Here is an 11,776-nt window from a genome sequence, read left to right as displayed (position 1 = left end):
CATATATCATGTTGTTCATTTTTTGTCTGGGTGTTTTATCTTTGGGGTGGACAAGCTTCTGCCTTAGGGTATTTTGGGGTTTGAAGTGTGAATGTATGTTATGTTGGCTGAAGATTTTTCTGAGCTTTTCCAATACGCCTGCAACATACGGAATGACCACGTTGCTTTGTTTCTTGTTCTCTTTGTTATCTGTTATGGAGGAGCTCCTGTAGCGCAGTTTCTAGCTGGGTGTTTCACTCATGCAGTCATGATCTCTTAGGACAGGAGTGTCAAACTCAAGGCCTGCAGGCCAGATCCGGCCCACAATATGGTTAGATCTGGCCCACAGCGCTACCCTGGAAATAGCAAAAGACCAGCCCCTGGTGCCTTGGCCCTGCCCTAGTCTGGCGAGGCATTGATCTAAAATTTGGTGGTAGCCATCCAGGCTGGAACGCGGTCGGCCTTAGATCTGTGGGGTCACTCTGGGGCCAGAGAGCGGCTGCTCCCCGCCCCAACCCTTGGACGTATGTTGGGAGACAGTGAATTCCCCCCAGCCCCACCCGGGCTGCCATAGGCACCCCCCCCCCCCGATGCAAATTACATTGAGCTGACCACACCCATCCACCCATGACCACCTGGCCCTTCGAGGTCAACCACAACCCTGATGCGACCCTCAATGAAATTGAGTTGTTCACCCCGATTGCCCAGGAAGTCGTTCAAGCAGAGGAAAAGATAAAAGTTTCCCCTGTCCAGTTGTGTCCGACCCTAAGAAGCAGTGCTGATCTCCATTTCTTTAGCCGAGGGAGCCAGCATTGTCAATAGAGAGCTATATGTGTATATACGGTGGTTAAAATCTAAAGTTCAATTGCTTCTCAACAAGATATTTCAGGGGAACTGCTTCTGCCTGTGCATTTAGAATTTCCTATCCCCCTTAAACTTGGTATCGTTTAGCATTTTAAGCCCTAGTATGTTACTCAGCTTTTGCTAAATTCATTAAAACCAGATTTTCTGCTATTGAAGGTATGTATTAATTTATCTCAGCTCTTTTCCTTTTAAAGTTATCTTAAGCACTAATATGAAATTTTCATTTCACTCCATAGATTTATTCTTTTCTTATACTGTGTCAGGATTGAGTACAGGTAGGCCTCGATTTACGACCAAAATTTCTGTGGCTAAGTGAGACATTTGTTAAGTGAATTTTATCCCATTGTATGAATTTTCTTGTCGTTAAGTGAACCGTTGCAGTTTTTAAGTTAGTAGTTTGTTAAGTGAATCTGGTTTCCTCATTGACTTTGCTTCTCAGAAGGTCACAAAAGGGGATCACGTGACCCTGGGAGACTGCATCTGTCATAAATATGAGTCAGTTGCCAAGTGTCTGAATTTTGATCACTTGACCTTGGAGATGCTTCAACCGTCATATGAAAAACGGTCATGTCATTTTTTTTCAGTTCCGTTGTAACTTTGAATGGTCACTGAATTGTAAGTCAAGGACTACCTGTATAAGCGAGGTGACCCTCTAAGTTGATTATACTGCTTAAAAATATGTTTATATTTAACATATATTAATATTGCATACTTATATATTTATATATGGCAATCCCACTTAGACTTATACACCGCTTCACAGTGCTTTACAGCCCTCTCTAAGCAGTTTACAGAGTCAGCATATTGCCCCCAACAATCTGGCTCCTCATTTTATCGACCTTGGAAGGATGGAATGCCGAGTCAACCAGACTTATAAGTATATATTATATATAATTATATATAATATTAATGCATCTTATATTAATATATTTAAATGTTATATTTTTATAAAAATATATATAAAAAATAAACCCTCAAGTAGCTCCAGGAGATCTAGGGGAGTGTGCTACAGACCACAGATAACTACAAAGCAATATAATCCTTCCATCTCTCTCCCTCCCCCAGTCCAGTTGCCTTTTGGAAAAGCACCTTTGAGAAAACCTGCATGACTTGACAATCTCCACAAACAAGTTGCATAAAAGCTTTTTCGCCCATTTGTGAGTTCCCTACTACGCATATACTGACAAATGATAGGTATCATCAAATCAGGTTTTATTTGTCTCTTTCATGTCATAGTTCTTTAGTTAATTCATCTCTGGAAAATGCAATTCTCAATTTTTATTGTGGGTGGTTGAAATTTGACTTTAGAATCATACGAACGTAATCTAACATTTTTACTGATCTTCTATTTCCAAAACAGAACATTCAAGCAATCATATCAGTAGCTGAAACTAATTTCATTAACCAATAATTTCTCCAAAACCTGTATCTGCTGTGAAACTTAAGAAGCAGCAAAATGTTTGGAGAAATATGTAGACCAGATGTTTAAAATGGAATAAAGAATGTGAGGAAGCAATGCGGGGCAAATAATTTTTCTTTTAATTCCATTTTTAAATTCATACATTCTACTTGATCAAGGATTAGTAAAAAGTTCAGTAAACATTCCTCCTCTTTCATAATGTTCACGGAGTGGTTGTTGCCATGGCTACTGAAATCAGCTTAGCTGGTTTGAGGCAGCTGGACCAATCCAGCAAGGAAGCATGAGATGATGCTATAAAGTTGAAGCAAGTGATTGGGCGGTGATTACAATATTCATTTAATGGGGGCGTGGTTAAAAGAAGGAAAGGTGAAAAAGGATTGGGGCATTTTACGTTCATATTCTTTCTCTTTCTCTCTCTCAGATCAAACGAAGGAGTTATTTCTTTATCTGAAGCTGAACAATAAAAGTACAGGTAAGGAAAATTAATAGACTTCTAAGTAGTCTGCTTCATATTGAATTAATAAGTAGTAGAAAAGCAAGCTGATTGGGAAGCTGTTGCATTTATTGTTTTGTATGGTGCATTTGTGGGATGAGAGCAAATAGGCAGCAGTCTTTTGGAACATTTGCTTATAAGAAAATAATACTTGCAAAATGTATTTCTCTTTTAAAATTAACATTATATAAGTTTTTGTGTTTACAAAAACCATCCTGAATTCCTCTGAATGCTTGAAGATTTATTTTCTTTGTTTTGTATTCCTGAATAAAATATTTTTATGATGTTATACAGGTAGTCCTTGACTTACGACCACAATTGAGCTCCAAATTTTTGTTGTTAAGTGAAACGTTTTTTTAAAGTGAATTTTGCTCTATTTTAATTTTGCAATCCATTTTACCAATTTTACCCCATTTTACTTTTCTTACCACGTTTCTTAAGTGAATCACTGCAGTTGTTAAAGTTAGTCACACAGTTGTTAAAGGAATCTGGCTCCCCCATTGACTTTACTGGTAAGAAGGACACAAAAGGTGATCACATGAGCCTGGACACTGCAACTGTCATAAATACATTTCGGTTACCAAGCGTCTGAATTTTGATCGCATGCCCATGGGGTTGCAGCAATGGTCATAAGTATGAAAAATTGTCATAAATCAGTGCCGTTTTTTACGTTTTTTCAGTGCCGTTGTAACTTTGAATGGTTACTAAATGAACTATTGTAAGTTGAGGACTGCCTGTATTGAAATTAATATTTTTAAAGTATAGTAAATAGTAATAACTGATTAAAAACACAGCTAATTTACTTCTTCAGAACAAAACGTACCTGATAGAAAGATTATGTACCATCTAATTGGTGTTGACTAAGAGTTTCCCAAGTCACTTCAAAGGCAGACAGAAAGCACATTGTGTAACTGTATCTTTTTCCTTTAGAATATTTTCATAAGATCTGGCCTGCTTATTTGCATTGTAAAAAAATTACAAAATAATGATGCTGAAAATATACTAATTTCCAAAGTTCATAATATAGAAAAACTTCTTATTTAATGGACATTCAGGGAAAGCAAGATATTCATTAAATTCAAATGTCCATTAATTCTGTGTTAACATTATTGTATCAATAAATGTACAGTAATATGTAAAGCCGTGTACTTGTTATAAATGGCATCTTTTGTAATAAAGCTTTGATTTAACAATACTCTCCATGAGGGACCAGCTGAGCTAAGGTCACTTCATATTTGGGGCACAATTGATCAGCAGATCTGACTCATAATTAGAAAAGCCAGGTGAAACCAGTTGCATTTGCTCCCTTTCCCTTGAAGAAGATTTGCCTTATCAATCATCAATCCATCAATCAATCGGAATACCTCCAATCCTTGGAGGTTTCTAGTCAGCCCCCCTGCTCAAGCAGGAGACCCTATACCATTTTAGACTGGTGATTGTCCAGTCTTTTCTTAAAAACCTTCAGTGATGAAGCACCCACAATTTCTGAAGGCAAGCTGTTCCACCGATTAATTGTCCTCACTGTTAGGAAGTTTCCCCCCTAATTTCAGGTTGCTTCTCTCCTTGATTAGTTTCCATCCATTGTTTCTTGTCTTGACTTCTGGTGCCTCGGAAAATAAGTTGTCCCCCTCTTCTTTGTGGCAGGCCCTCAAATACTGGTATACTGCTATCCTGTCACCCCTAGTCCTTCTTTTCTCTAGATTGGCCATACCCAATTTCTGCAAAAGCTCTTCATATGTTTTTATCTCCAGGTCCTGAATCATTTTAATTCCTCTTCTTTGCACTTTTTCTAAAGTCTCAACATCTTTTTTGTAATGCGGTGACCAAAACTGGATGCAGTATTCCAGGTGTAGTCTTACTAAGGATTTATAAAGCACTACTAATACTTCACGTGATTTTGATTCTATGCCTCTGTTTATACAACCAAAGATTATGTTAGGTTTTTTTTGGCTGCTGCCGCACACTACTGGCTAATGTTTAAGTGACCATCTATTGAGACTCCAGGGTCTCTCTCACAGTTACTGTTTTTGAGCCAAGTTTCTCCTAATCTGTTCTTGCACCTTTGGTTTTTCTTTCTAGCTATAAAACCTTGCTTTTCTTCACATGAAATTTCATTTTGATGGATAGGGCCCACTATTCAAGTCTATCGAGATCTTTTTTGGATCCCGAACTAGTCTTCTGTGGTGTTGGCTGTTCCCACCAGCATAGTGTCATCTGCAACTTTGATGAGGTCTCCTTGTTCGTAAAGAGATGTGGTAGATAAGAACATGGACTGATGGCTCTGCAAGTACATCCACCATCAGGATATACCTTGTAATGCAATAACTTAAGGACCATTTTGTTTGCCAAGTTTTAGTTTTGCTTTTGAGCTGTCTATTAATATATTTTTATGTATTTTATTGCTTTTAAAATAGAAACAGTAAAAAAGGAACAAAACACAAAGATAGATACATTATCAGAAAACTGCATAAGTGTTTAAAAATTAGTGGAAAAATGCAACAGAAAAAAATAAAATTAATGTATAAAGCGTGGCTTCAACGGTAAACGGTTACAGTTCTCAACGCTGCCATGAGAGTCCAGGAATGGGTTAAGCTCCTCCTTCTGATGTCATAAAGCTAAGTCTGCCACTAAAAAGCCAGCCCCTGGCTGGCCCGCCCATCTTTTGGCTCAGCTTCTTGTCTGAGAGCTAGTCTCTGGAAGGATTGTTTTTAAATAGCTAAAAGAAAGTTTGAAATCAGGAGACAGCAAATAATTGAAAAATCCAGCTCCCGGGGCTCCAGTAGAGCTCTGTCTCCAGGAGAGCGGGGATCTGTTCCCCTGCAGCATCGAGGCTTCGGTACTCCCTCATAAAGGGCTACGGACCCAGGGAGCCTTCATTGAAGCTTCCCATGCAGCCCCATCGATCTTGGGGCTCGCTGCTGCTGCCTGAGCTGCTTCACAGCTGACTCTGGAGCTTCATTCTACTGCTTCTCAGCTGTTTTGCTACGATTTGATCGCTCAAGGCCTGGTAAGAGCCTATTGAGTGAAGGAGGTAGTGAAGCTGTCCCAGAGCCACTACACATGGTGGGCGGCCCTCTTGTTTAGCCAGGCAGCCATTTTGTTGGGCCTCACAGTTTCAGAACTTGCCTGGCACAGAGCAACGGGAAGCACCTCAGTGGGGGAAGCTCACAGCACCCTTGGTGTCTGTTCTGTTGCCAATATGGAAAGGGAAGCACCCCAACCTGGCCCCAAAGAATTGGAAGAACACCAAGACACACAAGCCCCTTTGAGAAAGAAAAAAAGACAAAGAGGCCCTTCTGCCAACAGACAAAAATCTGTTACAAAAATGAGAGCCAAAGCCCTAGCTCCTAGACAGACTTCAAAATTGGAGTTCAGGGCTGAGAAGAGAAGGCATGCAGCCAATGAAAAACAGTTTGAAAAGACTTTGGCACAAATGCAAGCACAGATTCATCAAGTCTCTCATCCTGGGGAGGTGCATGTTGGCCCTGAGGTTTCTTCCAAGAGGGGTGAATTGGCTTTCAGTTACCTGTTAGCTTGGTCCCCTGAGAGAGTGGAGGAAGATCAATTTCCCCAAGACTTGAGCAGATCACAGCCTTCCTCTAGACAGGCTACCTGGGGGCCTGGCTATTCTTTCCTAGGGGCTTGGGTTCACAGGGGGCATAGGCTTAGGCCTGAAGAAACCTATACCCCCACTGCTGCGGGCCTACGTTCGGAGAATAGGCCTGAGGACATAAGGGAAATGGTCTCTGTAGCCATTAAGCAGGGCCTAGCAGAAGGATTCAAACAATTCCTTCACCCTCCAGGAGGAGGCCCATCTTTGTTAAGCCAGGGTCTTCCACAAGGGGTCTTCCATTCTCAGAAGGGTGTTCCCAGACATCAGTTCTGTTTCCAGCCCTCCTATTCAGAGTGGAGGGAGGAAGACTATTCCGAAACATCTGACCATAGCCACTCTGGTCTGAGAGAGAGGAAGAGGAACTTATAGACCCCAATATGTCTGAGGAAGAGGACCTCAGAGTTAATCAGCCACCAGTAGCAGGGGTTTTTAGGCCTTCCTTATTCAAGCCCTTGTTTCACAAGGCTTTGGTCACTGCACAGCTAAGCCCTGAGGAGGTGGCCCCTGAACCACAGGCATCTACTTCTGGCCACTCTGACTCACTGTTCTCGAAGCCAGTGGTGCATGTGGAGGTTCTCCCCTCCCCTCTCATATTCCTTGATTTAGTGAAGGAACAGTGCACCTCCCCAGGGGCGGGACCTCGCCTGTCTGCTAATGACAGGCGTTTCTACATTGTGGGCCCGTCCCTGGACAATGCCCTGGTCGTACCTTCAGTGGATGCCCCGGTGGTGGCCTCATTTTCTTCCTCAGGCACTCCCACTGAGCCAGAGGATGTCCTCAAGACAGAGGAAACGATCTGAGCAAACTTTCAAGCGCACTCAAGCACGCAGTGGCTTGGGTGATTAGAGCATCTACGGCCGCCTCATTTTTTACGAGATCCTCATTGCGCTGGCTTCACCAGCTTCAGGAGAGGCTTCCAGCCACCAAGTTCAGGGCCCACCAAGACATCAATAAAATAACTACAGCAGCGGAGTTTACGGCAGATGCCACCCTGAACTCAGCCAAGTTCTCTTCCAGGGCCATGGCTTCTTCAGTAACAGCCAGACGACTGCTTTGGCTGCACAACTGGCAGTCCAACTCACACCGAAATGGAAATCGGCATCAGTTCCATGTGCAGGCAATAAGCTGTTTGGCGACGTCCTTGACCCATACTTGACGTAGACCAAGGACCAGAGGAAGGTCCACTCCTCAGCAGGGAAGAAGCCCGAGTATCGTCCCGGGCCTTACTATTGTCCCTTGTCCTTCAGATCCAATACCAGCCCTCGGTTCTCCAGAGATCAGAGGTCCTTCCCTGCTCGTCAGGAACAGTGGCCTGAAGCTTCTGGCAGGCATCAACATGCTCCTGGTAAATGGCCCTTTCGAGGGGGAGGGGGTTGTTCATTTAGACGCTCGAAGTGAGTGCCCCATCTCCCCCCCCCCCATCAGAGGCCATTTGGCTTTCTTCGCCTCCAGATGGGAGGAATCTACATCGGACGCCTGGGTTCGTGAGACGGTGAGGTACAGCCTCCAGTTGGAGTTTCTCTCCCCACCTGCACGTTGGTTCATCCGCAGTCCCACGTCAAGGGGAAGTTCTAGACGGGCTCTTATGGAATCAGCAATCCAACATCTCATCGACATACGAGCTATTCAACCAGTTCCTGTAGATCAACAAGGGCAAGGCTTCTACTCTTGCCTCTTCGTGATTCCAAAGGCCTCTGGGGGGCGGCAAGCTATTTTGGATCTGAAATTATTAAACATATTTATCCCATACAGGTGCTTTAAGATACATTCTATCCTTGAGAGCATTCAAGAGGGTGACCACCTCTCCTCTATAGACCTCACAGAGGCTTACCTCCATATCCCTATCTGGCCTCATCACTGCCAGTTTCTCCATTTTTGTTATCAGAACTCCCATTTCCAGTACCGGGCTCTACCCTTTGATCTCTTGTCGGCTCTAAGGTCTTCACGCAGCTTGGGTGGCTTTGCTTCACACCATACCAGTTAGGGTCCAGTGCTACCTGGATGATATACTCATCCAGTCTCAGTCACTCCACTCGGCCCATCGCGACCTTCACATCAAAATACAGAGTCTATGAGACCACGGGTTTTCAATCAACCTATGAAAAGTCACCTTTCCCCGACAGCCAGGTTGCTCCACCTTGGGGCAATTATAGACACATCGCTCTGTGAGGTGTTTCTCTCCCTGGATCGAGGGGAGTGCCTTCACAGCTGCATCCTTCAGATTCGGCAGCTGAACAATGTTCCGTTGTCTCTACTGTCCCAAACCCTGGGAAAAATGATCTCCTGCATTGGGATCGTACCATGGGCCCATCTCCATGCCCAGGAACTCCAATGGTTCTTGCTCCCCTTTCAACAGGCAGGAACTAGGAACTAGCCATTCGACATGAGGGCTCAGGTTCTTCCCAGGTCATACGGTCCTTCGCATGGTGGCAGTCCCAGGCCCTAGGGAGGGGTCTTCCCTTCAAAGAGCCAGACAGGATACGTCTCACCACAGATGCCAGTCTCCATGGCTGGGGAGCTCATCTGGAGGGAGAAATTGCCCAGGGGTGTTGATCTCAAGCAGAAAGGACATGCCCCATAAACTGGCTGGAGCTTAGGGTTATCTTCCTAGCCCTGAAACACTTTTGGACCAGGGTGGCTGGCAGAGGTCCTCAGGTTTTTACAGCATGGCCTAGATAAGGGACTTGCCCCTAACACACTTCGCCGCCAGGTAGCGGCTTTTTCTTCTGTTATTTCCTGGAACAGATATGATTCCTTATCCCACCACCCTTCGGTGCGTAGGTTTCTAAGGGAAGCCTCTAATCTCCAACCTCCTGTGATACATAGGTTTCCCACTTGGGATTTGCAAAAAGTTTTACAGATTCTCACGAAGTCTCCTTTTGAACCTCTCAGGACTATATCTCTATGGATGTTGTCCCACAAGGTAGTATTTTTAGTGGCCATTACTTCGGCCAGGAGAGTGTCCGAACTAGCGACACTTTTGGTGTGTCTTTTCTATCAGAACAGGGTAGTTCTTAGGTTAGACCCTCACATTTATCCCTAAGATAAACACTTGGTTTCACCGGGCTCAAGATGTTGTGCTTCCATACTTCTGCCCTAGACCACAACACAAGTTAGAACATAGGTGGCATAAGCTGGATGTGAATCTGAAGCCGACTTCTGATTTGTTCCTTGTCGGAGTCAGAGTGGAATCTGCGATCATGTACGGTTTCACCGAGCTCACTTGCTGGAGGGTCCCAATCAGGACCAGAACCACCCTGATGGGGTGGTGAAGAAGTGGGAAATCACCTGGAGGGTCGAGGGGAGTCACAACTCCCCTCCCTGACAGGAAAATCCCTCCCAAAGGCAAGCTGCAGCGGTGATCCTAAAATGGCTACCACGAAGACAAACAACACTTTGGGAAACTAAGTTTTGTGCTGGAGCAAAGAAGTAGCGAGCAGAGTGTGAACCAGGCAAAGGACATCACTTTTGAGGTACCCCGTTATTAAAATAAAGGGCTATCTTGGAGGGAAGTGTGTGGAAGCTGTGACCAGAGAAAGTGAAAAAGAAATTGGTTTTTATAAAACTTGGATTGGATTATTCTATTGGATTAATTTGGAGGAGAAAATTTAAAGGAAAATACTTTAACACAACAAAGGTTTATAAATTAAACTGGATAACTATTGAATTATGGGCACTTAAAATGGCATAATTAAATGCTGAAATTGAGTGTGTTGGGGAAAAAAAGGTGATTGAAATTAGCGAACTTAATAAAATATTATATTCAATAAAGAAAGTTAAAGGTAAAAAGACTCAAGAGTGCCACCTGATGGTACAGGAAGCCTTCAGTACATTTTTAAAAGTGTCTGGTCTTCTCAAGAGTTTGGATTTTGGAACTTAAAAGAAAATAAAAGAAACTTTAATATTGTTATAGAACTATCTGAACAAAGACTCAAGAGTATGGATTGTTGAAAATAAAGCCAAAAGATATTGGCTGAAATAATATACTGGACTCTGCGATTGAATATATCTATTAAAGAAGAGGATTTTAACTATTAAGGAAGAGGAAAGAAAAAGAAAAAAAAAGGAGAAAATATATTCGTTGATATAAGACTGGACTTACAAGATACAAGATTGGATTTGCAAGATATAAGGGACATGATAAAAATTAAACTTGAAATGTGCAATTATGTACTACAGAAATTAGAAATGGTGACTCAGCATACACAAGAACTAAATAAATCGGAGGGGGAAGAGTTCTATAAAGAAGAAGCCAACACTGAAGGACAAAACGAACAACAATTATTTAAACAGTGGGGAAAAGGAATTAGAATTAAAAATTTGTGGTCTGATGGGATGATAAAAGGGAGAATGGTTCGGAAAATGGATAAAGGGAGAGGGAAAAAGCAGAAAAAGGAAGGACAAAAGAAAAATCAAAAGAGGGAGAAAGAAAAGTTAAATAACTAGAAATGGAGGAGAATAAGAATGGGGAAAAGGGGAATTAAGAGAAAGGACCAGAAAATAAAGAGGAATAGAAAACAAAAAAGGATGAAAAGAAAGTACATTGTCCAAAGAGTGAGACATAATGGGTGAAAAAAAGAGGATAAGGAAGGAGATTCCGCAAGGTAATATGTTGTGATGTATAAGAATATATTGAAAATAGTATTTTGTAATGTATAGATGATTCATAAGGTGTTTGAGAAAATATAATGCGGAATCTGAGAAAAATATATATATTTGTGTTATATACTAGATAGAGAGATTGATATTAAGGTAGAATGAAGGTGGTTAGCTTGAATTATTAACCAGAGGGGACAATTATATTTACAGATAAGGATTGATAAAATGACAAATGTGACAGGAAAAAGTAATATGAGAAATGACAACAGAAATGAGATGAGAATTTTAGATAACATTGTAAAATAAGATATGAGAATGTATTAATATAACATGAATTGGAATTGGATAAGATAAGCTTAATATTTAACAATAATAAGGATGATGCAATATGAAACTAAACAGATAAAATGAACAGGTAACTATGATCATGTTTGTATTGAGATGTGAAACCTGGAACTACACTGCTTGCCAAATGAGAATTTTCTATTAAAAAAAATAAAATAAAAGCAGGGAGAAAATTGAATAATGGAATTACTAGGTATGCTTAACTGATATGGTGGTAGGCATTTGGAGAGAGTTTTGAAAGGTTGAAAATAAGCATTGAAGGATTATGAATTAATGTGAATATATGCATTGAGAGATATGATTGGTATTATTAATTTTGCCTATACTAAAATGTATGATATATTGATGCCACACTGTTAATGTATTGTTGTGCATATGCAGATTGAAATAAAAAAATTTGGGGGGAAAAAAAGGAAATCTGAAGCCATGTTTGTGTCATTTCATCCTTCTACCCTGGGGAACA

The 11,776-nt window shown here is 41.7% G+C and overlaps 1 protein-coding gene across 4 annotated transcripts in view; it reads left to right on the top strand.

Moving 5' to 3' along the window:
- DHCR7 (7-dehydrocholesterol reductase) overlaps nt 1-11,776 on the top strand; it is a 36,849-nt gene that overhangs the window by 1,020 nt on the left and 24,053 nt on the right. For 2 of the 4 annotated variants that reach the window (XM_087951126.1, XM_026664744.2), the window contains exon 2: nt 2,685-2,735. The gene's annotated coding sequence lies outside the window, so the exon portion shown is untranslated. Of the gene's footprint in view, nt 1-1,432; nt 1,488-2,013; nt 2,038-2,684; nt 2,736-11,776 lie in introns of those variants that run through there. The other 2 variants (XM_087951129.1, XM_087951128.1) reach the window with 2 other exon arrangements.

Source organism: Notechis scutatus, chromosome 1, assembly GCF_049901735.1.
Source record: "Notechis scutatus isolate UNSWTSFEM ecotype Mainland chromosome 1, rNotScu1.2, whole genome shotgun sequence".
NCBI lineage: Eukaryota > Metazoa > Chordata > Lepidosauria > Squamata > Elapidae > Notechis > Notechis scutatus.
Note: the sequence above shows the minus strand (reverse complement) of the source record. Positions and strands in the feature narration are given on the sequence as shown.